Consider the following 12223-nt stretch of genomic DNA (forward strand, 5'->3'; position numbering starts at 1 on the left):
CTTTTCAGATCTTCCTCTCAAGTGGTAAAGAGACGGATGACCAATCATGAAGAGACCAGACACAAGAAAACCAAATGTCCTCCTTAGTGCTATTAAACCCTAACCCTAAGATGGACCTCCCCGCTATGGAAGCACAGCAGGCTCCTGACACTAAAGCCAGTGCCCTGAGACCTTATACCTTTGAAGAGAAAATGCTGGAAACCCTGTTTTGGAGAACTATTCTCTGCCACCCACCTCACCTCGGCTGAGGATTCCTTGCCTCTTCTAACCTTCGCTTCAACTCCCACAGTAGCTGGGAGGAAAATGGACTCTCCCCTAGCAACATTATATAGTTGCCACTCCAGCTGTCCCTGTTGTAATGAAAAACATTTTGGGGTTCTTCTGTTGAAGATAAAAACACTGTAGATTGGTTTGTTGATACAGATCAACACAAGTATCTGTAGTTTGAGATTCTCCTTCAAATATAGTTTTAAAGACTGTCATGATTTTTCCCCCTTTGGACTATGGCTCTGCAGTCTGTCATTACTATTACTACCTGGTGAAGATGTAACTTGCTAGAAGTCATGTGTTGACTTTGAAGGAAAATGTTTCCCCCTAATTCAGGGAAAAGACACCCATGAGATTAATATATATTGGCTTATCCTATCTGGGAACATGTGTCTCCCCATCACACCATCATGACTGTTCCTTCCCAAGCAGGATGAGCTGGCCTTAGAGTCTTCTCTGTGTGGATACACAATAGTGCCTCATTGCCTCTGTAGTTATTGTAGGGAGATGAAATAAGGGCACTTCCTTTTGGGTGTTGGAGGCTTATCTAACAGAGCCAATGGGGCCTCTCATTATGCTCCCTTGAGTCAGCCCACTCCTGCCTGAAAGCGAGGTTCCTGTTACCACAGTGGGTGGGAGGGTGTAACCAGAAATGACACTAGGCCACTTGCAGGTACAATTCCAGCTGTTTGGCCTAAAGACTGAGAAAGACAGACATATAGCTACCTATAACAAGGAACATATCAACAACCTCAGTTATCAACAACCTGAAATATCAACAACCTCAGATATGCAGATGATACCACTCCAATGGCAGAAAGTGAGGAGGAATTAAAGAACCTCTTAATGAGGGTGAAAGAAGAGAGTGCAAAAATTGATCTGAAGCTCAACATCAAAAAAAGCTAAGATCATGGCCACTGGTCCCATCACCTCCTGGCAAATAAAAGGGGAAGATATGGAGGTGGTGACAGATTTTACTTTCTTGGGCTCCATGATCACTGCAGATGGTGACAGCAGCCACAAAATTAAAATATGCCTGCTTCTTGGGAGGAAAGCGATGACAAACCTAAACAGCATCTTAATGAGCAGAGACATCACCTTGCTGACAAAGGTCCACATAGTCAAAGCTATGGTTTTTCCAGTAGCGATGTATGGAAATGAGAGCTGGACCATAAAGAAGGCTGACTGTCGAAGAATTGATGCTTTTGAACTGTGGTGCTGGAGGAGACTCTTGAGACCCTAGTGTTGGGAAAGAGCGAAGGCAGGAGAAGGGGACAAGAGAGGACGAGATGGTTGGACAGTGTCACCAAAGTTACCAACATGAAGTTGACCAAACTCTAGGAGGCAATGGAAGACCGGAGGGCCTGGCATGCTCTGGTCCATGGGGTCACGAAGAGTCAGACACGGCTTAACGACTAAACAAGAACAACAGTGAGGAACAGGTTCATGAAAATTCATGGAAGGCACAGAAAAATTGACCCAGGAGAATCCAGATGGGAAAATCAGAAGGGAAAATCTAACATAGAGGAGTGAAATCTCTCTCCCTCTCTCTCCCTTCTTCCCCCCCTCTCTGTATAAAAGGAAACAATGAGGGAGGTGTAATATCTCACAGAAGGATTAGTCTACCCCATTGTAAAAACTAAAGCTTCTCTCAAAATCAAGCTAAGGCCTAAAGGCCCCAGAGCAGTCAAAATCTGCAAAAGTTAAAGTTACATGAGAAAAAGCAAACTGAGAAACATCTGCATGTGAGTATGAAAGAATGTGATGCTGAGTCTGGTCCCAATCAGCAATTGTTTCTTGCCCCACTGATGCCCCTAATTCCCTTGCCTTCTGGCTGGCTTCTTTACCTTCACCCCTAAAATTCAGTTCTGTGTTGCTAGATGGCAAAACTGGAAGCATTGCACCACTCTTCTTCATTCCCAGAAAATAAATAATCCCTTTGTCCTGCAGCACGATGTTTTCATAGCATCTTGTCAGGGTACACTCTGGCCCTGGTATTCCAGCTCATGGCCTGACCGTTCTGTTCCATTGTCTTCCCGCTCAGCCAGAGACTTGTTGCCACAGTAATCATGTACAGTGGTGCCTCGCTAGACAGTTACCCCGTGTGACAGTTTTTTCGCTAGACATTGACTTTTTGTGATCGCTATAGCAATTCGCAAAACAGTGATTCCTATGGGGGAATTTCACTGGACAATATTTGGTCCCTGCTTCGCAAACCAATTTTCGCTAGACAACGATTTTGACAGCTCCCTCCGTGCTCGCAAAACAGGTGTTTTCAGGACCTAAGCTTTGCAAGACAGCGATTTAAACAGCTGATCGGCAGTTCACAAAGCGGCTTTCCTATGGCCGATCTTCACTAGACAATGATGATTCTTCCCCATTGGAACGCATTAAACAGGTTTCAATGCATTCCAATGGGGAAATGCTTTTCGTTAGACGATGATTTTGCTAAACAGCGATTTCAGTGGAACGGATTATCATCGTCTAGTGAGGCACCACTGTATCAGTCTTTCTTTGTTCATTCCATAGTACGAAAGTTCATGCTGGAATGCATCCTCAGCGCTTTTTGCCAACAAGAAACTGTCATTTGTGCTGTGTATGAAACCAAACCAAAGATTTCCTCAATGCCATTCCATAGGCAGGACATTCCACAGGTCAAGAGTCCACTCCATGGGCCCTATATCCACAGGCCTGTTCAGTCTGGATGTCCACAGGCCTTTTGCCAGTGTGCCCTTGTACCATAAATGTAGGACCTAATTAACACTGCCTGCCTCCATACCACAGGTCTAAAGTCAAGGTCCAGCCTGTGTTACCCTCCTTCTATGTGTATGTCGGAATGTGTGCTCTGTGTTCCACTCTCTCTGTGTGTGAGACTGCGCTCTTTTCCCTGTCACACCAGCTCTACCTGTCTATGCTGTGCCTGACACTCCATCCCACCCTGTGGAAAGTAGCCTTAAAAGTTAACTCCTCACATTGAATAGGGGCCACAAAAGAACTCTGGTTAACAGCAAAGTCATTTAAGTTAGACTGGAAAGGCATCTCGTAGCTGCAACATGCAGCTACTCTATAAACTTTATTCCACCGGATGAAAATCCAAGGCTAGTTTTTTGAACTGCCTTGGAACTAATTAATTTTCGGTGTATTCAACTGTATTAAAAGTGAATGCAATTGCCGGCTGAAAACAAGTAAAGTGAAGCATTTTTAATTTAAAACTCCAGAAAGAAGTAGCCATGGTTTAACAGCATTTGAGTGAATATATGTCTTATTTATGTAGGTAATTTCCATTTCCATTAGCTGATAAATACGAAATAAAATGTGTAAAGACAGACCGAGGGAGCACTTCGCTAGAGGTTAAAGAAGATATGGCAGCAAAATTGAATTGGCAGTGTCACTATAAAAAAGTTTGAGAAGATAGAAGTGAAATAAAGGAACTGTTTGCTAGACTGGTCTAAACTACATGGAAAGTTGTTGGGTTTTTCCCCTATTAAACCTATTCCATATAACTTGTGCTACACCAATATAAGAAGGAAAGAAAACTCAAAATATACAACCATGTATTTCAGTGAATTTTCAACTTTTCCTCCTATGGTGATACAGAGCTCTCTTTCCTAGCAATTAAATAGATATGAAATAAGTTATCTGAATGTGGAGAGCGTGAAAACAATGGTCAGAGTCTGAGATCATGTACTCAATTATTTATTTATTTATTTATTTATTGGACTTATATACCGCCCCATAGCGCTACAAGCACTCTCCGGGTGGTTTACAATTTAATTATACAGGCTACACATTGCCCCCCCCCAGCGAGCTGGGTACTCATTTTACTGACCTCGGAAGGATAGAAGGCTGAGTCAACCTTGAGCCATCTACCTGGGATTTGAACCCCAGGTCGTGAGCACCGTTTTAGCTGCAGTACAGCGTTTTAACCACTGCGCCACGAGGCTCATTTCAAGCAAGGGTGTAAATCATCATTTGGTTCATTGCCACATATTACATGACACAGTGCAGACTTCTATATATATTTATATCTTTTTAAAAGTCCTGGACAGAATTTTCACATTTGTGAGTTTTTGCACAATGGTGCAAAATTTAAAAACAATAAAAACGGTTGTCTCATTGTTGCATGGATCCTGAAAAAGTGGAAACATTGGTTAAGATGTTGTTCTGTTTATGAACATTCTTGCACTTTCATGTTTTACATGAGTGTTTAATTTCAGAAAGGGAAACTGGGCAAACCAGTATTCTGGCCAATTAGGATGTGTCTCCAGTCAGCCCACCAAGCAGGTGTCTGTCACTTTTAACACTGCCAGATTCTCTCATTATGGAGTGTTGTGGGCAAAGCTTGGGGAAAGTTGCATGTTTGACCTAAAATCCCCAGAATTCCCCCTCCACCATAGTTAACTTTAGACTTTTATTCAGAAATATATCCTTTTTGTGGTGTAGTGGGCAGAATAGATTCAAAAGGCCTGGGTTTGAATCCCCACTCAGCCATGTAAACTGATTGGGGGTGTGGAAATCATAAAACCACTTTTTAAATATTTCACTTACCTTGAAAGCCCTAGTAGGGTCACTTTAAGTTGATTCTAACTTAGGAGTTTTATAAGGTTTGGCCGATCCATTAAAAAACTGATTCCATTGAGCTACTATAGTAGGGATAGCAGTTGAATAGAGAAATATGACCCAGATTTGCTACCCACCTGGTCCTTCTAGTGCCCGCCCCCCAAATTCTGGAAGTCTCTTCCATGGGAGGCTAGACTGGCCCTATCTTTCCTGTCCTTCCTCATCTTAAATACTGTTTTTTAATTGTTGTAAGCAACCTTGGGTCTTTTTAAAGGAGAAAGTGAGATTAAAAATATTTTAAATAAATAATTAAGCAAATTAACTTCACTATGAAGATTCTCAGTCATCCAGGTGATGTTATCTGGAAGTTGAATCATGGCAACTGGACTTCTTTCTTATTAAGTTGAAATGTTTTGCTACTCATCCAAGTAGCTTCTTCAGTCTGGGGAGAGTTGGTAGGAGACCCCTGATATATTCTCCACCTTAGTTTAATTTCCTCCTGGTCTGAATAGGCTCCTTAGAAGGACAAAGGACTGGGGGTGAGGGATAATCACATCTGCAGGCCTTTTCCACCCATTGTCATGGGTCGTTAATAGTCATTAACAGTGGGCTTTCTGGTGTGTGGTCCTGATCTTTCTGGGGATGGATGAAAGGGCAGCATGATAAATAAACAGATTGTCTCTAAGGCCTCTACCCCTGTTGAGTGAGGGGTTTTCTATATGCAAATGTATGGCCTCCATGACCCTTCTCTCAAACCACAGATTTTCTTGGTCCAAAATGAGTATATCTTGGTCATCAAATGAGTGTTCTTCAAATGAAGCAACACTGTTGATTGTGGTCCTGAGTCATTGCCCCTCCACGCACCAGAAAAACCAGTTAACAGCATGTCAACATTCAGGCTGTCGTTTGCTATGTAAAGCTTGGCATCTTTTTTTTTCCTGCTGGCAATGTGGGCACAATATTGTGTAGCAATATTGGGCCATTTCTGGATTTTTGATTCATGAGTGCGGAAGCACAATACCTCACATTCCTAAACTGGAGGTTTTTTGAATAATTGAATTTTACATATGTGAACATAATATACAGTATGTACAGCCTGACTGAGTGGGGGAGTACGCTATGTAAGTAAATAAGGTAATTTATAACACAGCATTTGGTTGATAACTTCACTTTGTCTTTGAAGTTAAACCATTACTCTAAAATTGGAAATGGGAAGAGTTGTGTACCTGTGCTGTAGATGATGTTACACAATAGAGAATAAACCAAGTTTTCAAGCCTGCTGCTTTTGGTTTCATAGCAACAGTTTGAAACAAATCTGAACCACTATTAAGTCCAAAGAGGATTCCGGTAGTATGGACATCCTTTTTTTTTTAAAAAAAAATTGAAGTCTCTTTTGGCATGCTGGTCTTTTAGCTTAGTGAAAACTGCCACGATGGAGCTACAAGTGCCAATGCTGTGGAAAATTCAGCAGCAAGTATGTAATTCTTAGTGGACTCAAAGGAGTACTGCTGATGTGACTGCCCAATTGAGGAGTTTTCCATCTTTGAGGTGAACATAGGGTAGAGCCCATCTGGTTAATTTATCCTGCTTCAAAGGAAGCTGAATTTTTTCACCAGCTGGATTACATTTTGATTCCCATTGGCCCCCAAGCCTCATGGGATGCTAACTGGGCAGTTGGAAGAAGACAACTCTCACCTTCATGCCCACCTTACCACACACACATAGGCTTTCTCCTCAGCACACCCATGGCTTAGGGTGAGGGGAAGCAGCTATAGGCAACAGAATAAGAAGATGAAAAACTTCATCATGCAACTTCTGACATATAGGAATGGGCAACCAGAGACTGGCAAAACGTTAGGAAGAACAACCTTCAGAACACGGCCAAAGAGCCCGAAAAATCCACAACAACCATTAGATCCCGGCCGTGAAAGCCTTCGCGAATATATGTCAATGTTCTTTGAATGAAGGCAACAGAATGTACATCTGCAAGGGAACCACAGAACTGAATTGGGTCTTGAGGAAAATATTTATGTGATGTGCAGGTTTTCAAGCACTTGTGACATCCACACAGCATGTTTAGGTGGATGCTTCAACAAAACTGTAGAATACTGTGAAGATGTAATTTATTTGGCTGATACCATATCAGCATTTGGAATGTTAATATTTAGGATGTAGATGTCATTCTTGCTTCTGTTATTCAAAACATCACAAATATAAAGTCTTAGCTACAAACATGAGAAAATCAAACTTTTACATAGAAATGATGGTAGAATAAATGTATAGCAATAAAAATGGCTTAATTTCTGCTGTAATGCTGTAATTAATAACCCCAATATTAGCATGTGGCCTTTTCAAATAGGATGGCTTAAATAACTATACTGTACATGCAGTTTCCTATTTTTAACCTTTCTTTCATCTTTCTCTAGTTGCACACTATCTGCATAACTCGATGTCCTATTATTCAGAAGCTGTGCAATTGCCTGGTGACCTCATTAACATTCTTATCTCTTCACTGGTACATTGTGCGTCTGAGGCCTGCCTGGTTATTATCTTTGCCACCCCAGAGCTTAAAGCATTGCTATCTTCACCACACATGTCTCGTGCACAGCCACTATCTGCAGTCTGCGTGCTCTGGGTATCTGACATTCACTACATGCACAGGGTTCCAACAGGATGAGGACAGAACGGGGGAGAAAAAGTCATCCATTCTCTTGATGCCATGTATGTCCTCGCATTCACTTTTGAGAAGGGCACGAAAATGTTAAAGTGGCAGTAAGTGTTCAACCTTGGCTTCATATTTTAAGGAAAGGGAAAAATGCAAATGCCCAAAAAAGAGGTTATGGCTTTTCCATCTCTCATCATTTTGGCTGAAAAAATATGAAGCTTGTTTAATTTTTCGCTTCCTGGCGCAGCAATGGACTTTTGACCAAAGGAAATTGCCACATTAGATTGCATTTCTAAGGCCGTCTTCGTTTCCTGTGTGTAAAAATTACAGGACTACCTCTGGAAAGAAGATAAATAGTGGAGATTACAAGGAATAGTTTAGGTAATGAGAAGGACAAATGGGTTTAATTAAAAGTAGCTGATATAACACACAGTAATAGGAAAAAGAGTAATGGTGTTCTCTCATATACAAAGCATGCTTCGATGCTTTGAACATCAGCTTTCTCGGATATTTCCATTGCTTTGAAAAACCCTGTTTATGTGTATAACTATAGACCAAAATTCTGATTGATTTTACCACGCATACAATGCCCCATTACATGTGCAATTGCCTTTTCTAATAGTGTTTATACATCTGGTATTCATTGGTATTGCTCTCTTACGTATATAGAAGTCTATTGTTGTCCATAGGGCAAGTTCGGTATATGCAAGGCAAAGATCGCGTGCAGTACTTTGCGTGTTGAAGCCATAGACTTCATGTTTGCCTTTAGGATTCTGCTTTTAATGTATACGTTGCCCATGAAGTTAAGAAGACTGGAACTGAACAATAACCTTGGATTGCCCACAGAATGTTAGCAAAATATTATAATGTATGTCCCTTAATGCCCTGGATCATTCCAGCCAGGCTTCAGGCTACGGCATGGCATGGAAATGGCATTGATCGCCCTGTTTGATGACCTGTTGAGGGAGGCTGACAGGGGCAAAATGTCTGTATTGGTCCTCCTCGATATCTCAGCCACCTTCGATACTGTTGACCGTGGTATCCTCCTGGGGAGGCTCTCTGAGTTGGGAATTGGTGGCCTGGCATTTGCTTGGCTCCGCTCTTACTTGGAGGACCGTCCGCAGAGATTACAGCTTGGGGGGGTGTATCAGCCCCATGGAGTCTCAATTGTGGGGTTCCGCAGGGCTTGATTATCTCCCCAATGCTCTTTAATATCTATATGAAGCCGCTGGGTGGGGTCATCAGGGGATGTGGAGCTTTGTGTCATCAGTATGCTGATGACACCAAGCTCTACTTGTCCTTTTTTCCTACAACAGTGGATGCCATTCCATCCCTTCAGCACTGCCTGGAGGCTGTACTGCAATGGATGCAGGAGAATGGACTGAGGCTGAATCTTGACAAGATGGAGGTCCTGAGGGTAGGTGGCCACACCATTGGTGGTTTGGGAAACTCCCTCTCTTTGGGGAGGAATGACTCTCACCGCGAAAAGTGAGGTTCACAGCTTGGGGGTCCATCTGGATCCAGCACTCACCATGGAAACCTAGGTAGTGTCTGCTCTGCCTATTTCCACCTCTGGTGAATTGCCCAGCTGTGTCTCTATCTTGATGTTGGGGTGCTCACCACTCTGGTCCATGAGCTTGTAATCTTGAGATTAGACTACTCTAATGCACTCTATGTGGCGCTACCTTTGAGATTGATGCGGAAGTTTCAAATGGTGCAGAATGCGGCGGCCAGACTTCTCACTGGGGTGAGAAAATATCAGCATATTTTCCCCACCCTGGCTGTTCATTTCCACATTGATTTCGAGGTGTTAATGATGACATATAAAGCCCTAAATGGTTCAAGACCTCAGTATCTAGTGCAACACCTCCTCCCACCTAGATCTACCCGAATCACTCATTCTAGCCAGGATGGGCGGCTGAGGGGCTTTACGCTGAGGGAGGCACATAGAGAAAGAACAAGAAACCAGGCCTTCTCAGCAATGGCTCCTCGCCTCTGGAACAGTCTACCCCTACCAGCAGAAATCTGCCTGGCTCCCTCGCTGGGTGTTTTTAAGAGCAAATTTAAGATTTAGCTCTTTAGGCAGGCCTTCCCACCTGTCATCACCTAACCTATTCTTTGCCATCTTGAATAATATTAATACTGTTGATTTTATTTTAAATTGTTTTTACTTTTATGTGTTGTTGTTAGCTGTCCAGAGTAGATTTTGGTCTAGATGGGCAGGGGATAAATTGAATAAATAAATAAAATAAAATTATTTTCAGAAAGTCATACTTCTGAGAAAGCTGTCGCACGTTCCTGACATACTTTCCCTGCCTCTCACCATCAGTGAAACATCTTTTAGGCAAAATGAGACTCATAGCTCTAATATGTACCTCACAAGTATCTCAGGTGACTATTTCCTGCTACTATTTGGTGAAAGAACTACAGAGGTCATACTGCATTTACTCAAACGGACTGGCCACGTGGCATTTAATTTAAAAAGTACCAATGAAATTTAGCTTGTGTACCATGAGATCTCAAAATCCAGTTTATCCATTCATTCTCTGCTGTCTAATACCTCTCTCCTAATCTGAGACCTTGGCAAACAAAACGAAACATTGCAAACCAAAATCTTAATATTTACAGTAGGAACTATCAGTCCCTGCATGGCTTATTATTTACAATGGGGAAAATACTTATGCCAGTACATTTATTATGTTGGTTGTTTAAAATACCAAAAACAAAAACTAGCAAGTGAACAGCTGCAGTTTGACACCTCTCCTGCTACATATACAACTTTTGATTTTACTAGCTCCATTTGAGAACAATGAGGAACTCTACTGAACAAGATTAACTTAAAAGAATGACAATATATTGCTATTTATAAGCAGAGGACAAAAATAATCATGCTGGGTAGCACCCCCCACATTAACCAGTTGGTATCTGGCTTTAGTTGACTCTTCCCCTTGGTCTGTGCTTCCCCTCTACTCTGTCTCCCTGTGGCCATTTCAATGTCTTTCTTCACTCAGATCTTGTCCCAGATAGAAACTTGTCCTGAAAATTTAAAAATCAATGCAACTCCTTCAGGGCCAGAAAAGAATTGCTTCATGATGCCTAAAAAAGGAAGGATGCAAGCACCCAATCTACACATTAGGTTGGGCTGGAAATTCTGTGACCTGCAAGCTGCATGAAGCCCATGGAGATGGTTTTTGTTTATTGGTTGGTTGGTTGGTTGGTTGGTTGGTTGGTTGGTTGGTTGGTTGGTTGGTTGGTTGGTTGGTTGGTTGGTTGGTTGGTTGGTCGGTCGGTCGGTCGGTCAGTCGGTCAGTCATTTGGTTTTCTGGAAGCCCTTGGAGCTTCCCTCAGTAGATAAAACTGTCTTTCCAGTCTCCAGGGGCAAAATTTCTCACTTAAGCCCCAAAAGAGCAATTCTGAAATATGGGAAGTGATGTTCTGGTTACTTCTGGGTTTGAGGGGGAAAAACACAGATGGTTGTAGCCTATGAAGGCCTGGAGGGACTGAAAATTGGTCGAGTGTAATCCCCAGACCATCTGAGTTTTCTCATTCTTGCACTAGATTCTCAATCTATGTAGTAACATGTAGTCCCTGCTGTAGCTTTTATCAGAGTAAAGAAACCTGAATTGCCTTTGAGTTCAGGCACTCACTAAACCACAATAAGATTGCCTTCCTTAATAAGCTTGAATAAAATGCATCACTAGTTTCTAAATATGCTGTGTCTGTAATAGTTTTAATTGGGCCATTTTGAAATTTGTTCCAGTTGTTGACCTCATCAAGTAGATCACGGGTGCCAAATTTCCAATGATGAATTCAAGTCATGTCATTTTTATATATAATAGCATTTTGAGGCTTACAATAGCAGAACTTTAAAAAAAAGAAAAAAAGAAAAAAGATAGGCCTTAGCTCCTTAGTGGATCAAGGAACTTGACATAATTCTGAGTAAACATTTTTTTGGAAAGCAAGATCAGTTCTGTTGCCCACCACCACAATAGTTCAAAAAGTATTCAAAATTATCCAAATGTAGCAACTCTAGTTGTAATGCTGAGACAGATCTAGGATGGCTGTCCAAAATATCATCTATTGAGTTCCTTTCAGAGATTACAACTTTTGCAAAGAAATAGGTTAAATGCAAGTTTAAACAATTTCAACATTTCTAAACCCTCTAATCTTCTTACAATTTTTGGTGCTTCTTAATAATACCCTGTATATGATTAGGTTGCATCCATCCTGTTATAACTTCTAACAGTGATATGTGTCTGGGATTAGAAGTGTTTTGCTTATACAGCTCCTCTCCAGGAATATAAATGATTTGTGGGCATACTTGCAATTTGTTTAACAAGTTGGCAAGTCTGCATGTTACTCCTGTAAGTCACTTTATAATGTGCCACACTTGCATGATTGCTTAATACTGCTGAACTAAGACGGCAGCGTCTTCCTAGGTAACGCCAGGCCTATCCTGCATAATTAGAGATGAGCTGAGAAGCAAATGTCATTAACATACTAGGAAAGGGAAGCAAAGCGGCAAAGCTATCATTGACAGATTTTCCTCTCTGGGTTCATCATTCTTTATTTAATAACCCGCTGAATACCAATATCTCAGGAAAAGATAAGTGACTGTAGTGAGAGATAGAATTTCCCTGTTTAAATTTACTTTTGGATTTTGTTGGAAAGGTAACCCTGCAATGCTTCCATGTTGCAATTACAAAATGGACATTAGGAATGTCAGGCATC

Source organism: Pogona vitticeps, chromosome 5 (genome assembly GCF_051106095.1).
Source record: "Pogona vitticeps strain Pit_001003342236 chromosome 5, PviZW2.1, whole genome shotgun sequence".
NCBI classification, from domain to species: domain Eukaryota; kingdom Metazoa; phylum Chordata; class Lepidosauria; order Squamata; family Agamidae; genus Pogona; species Pogona vitticeps.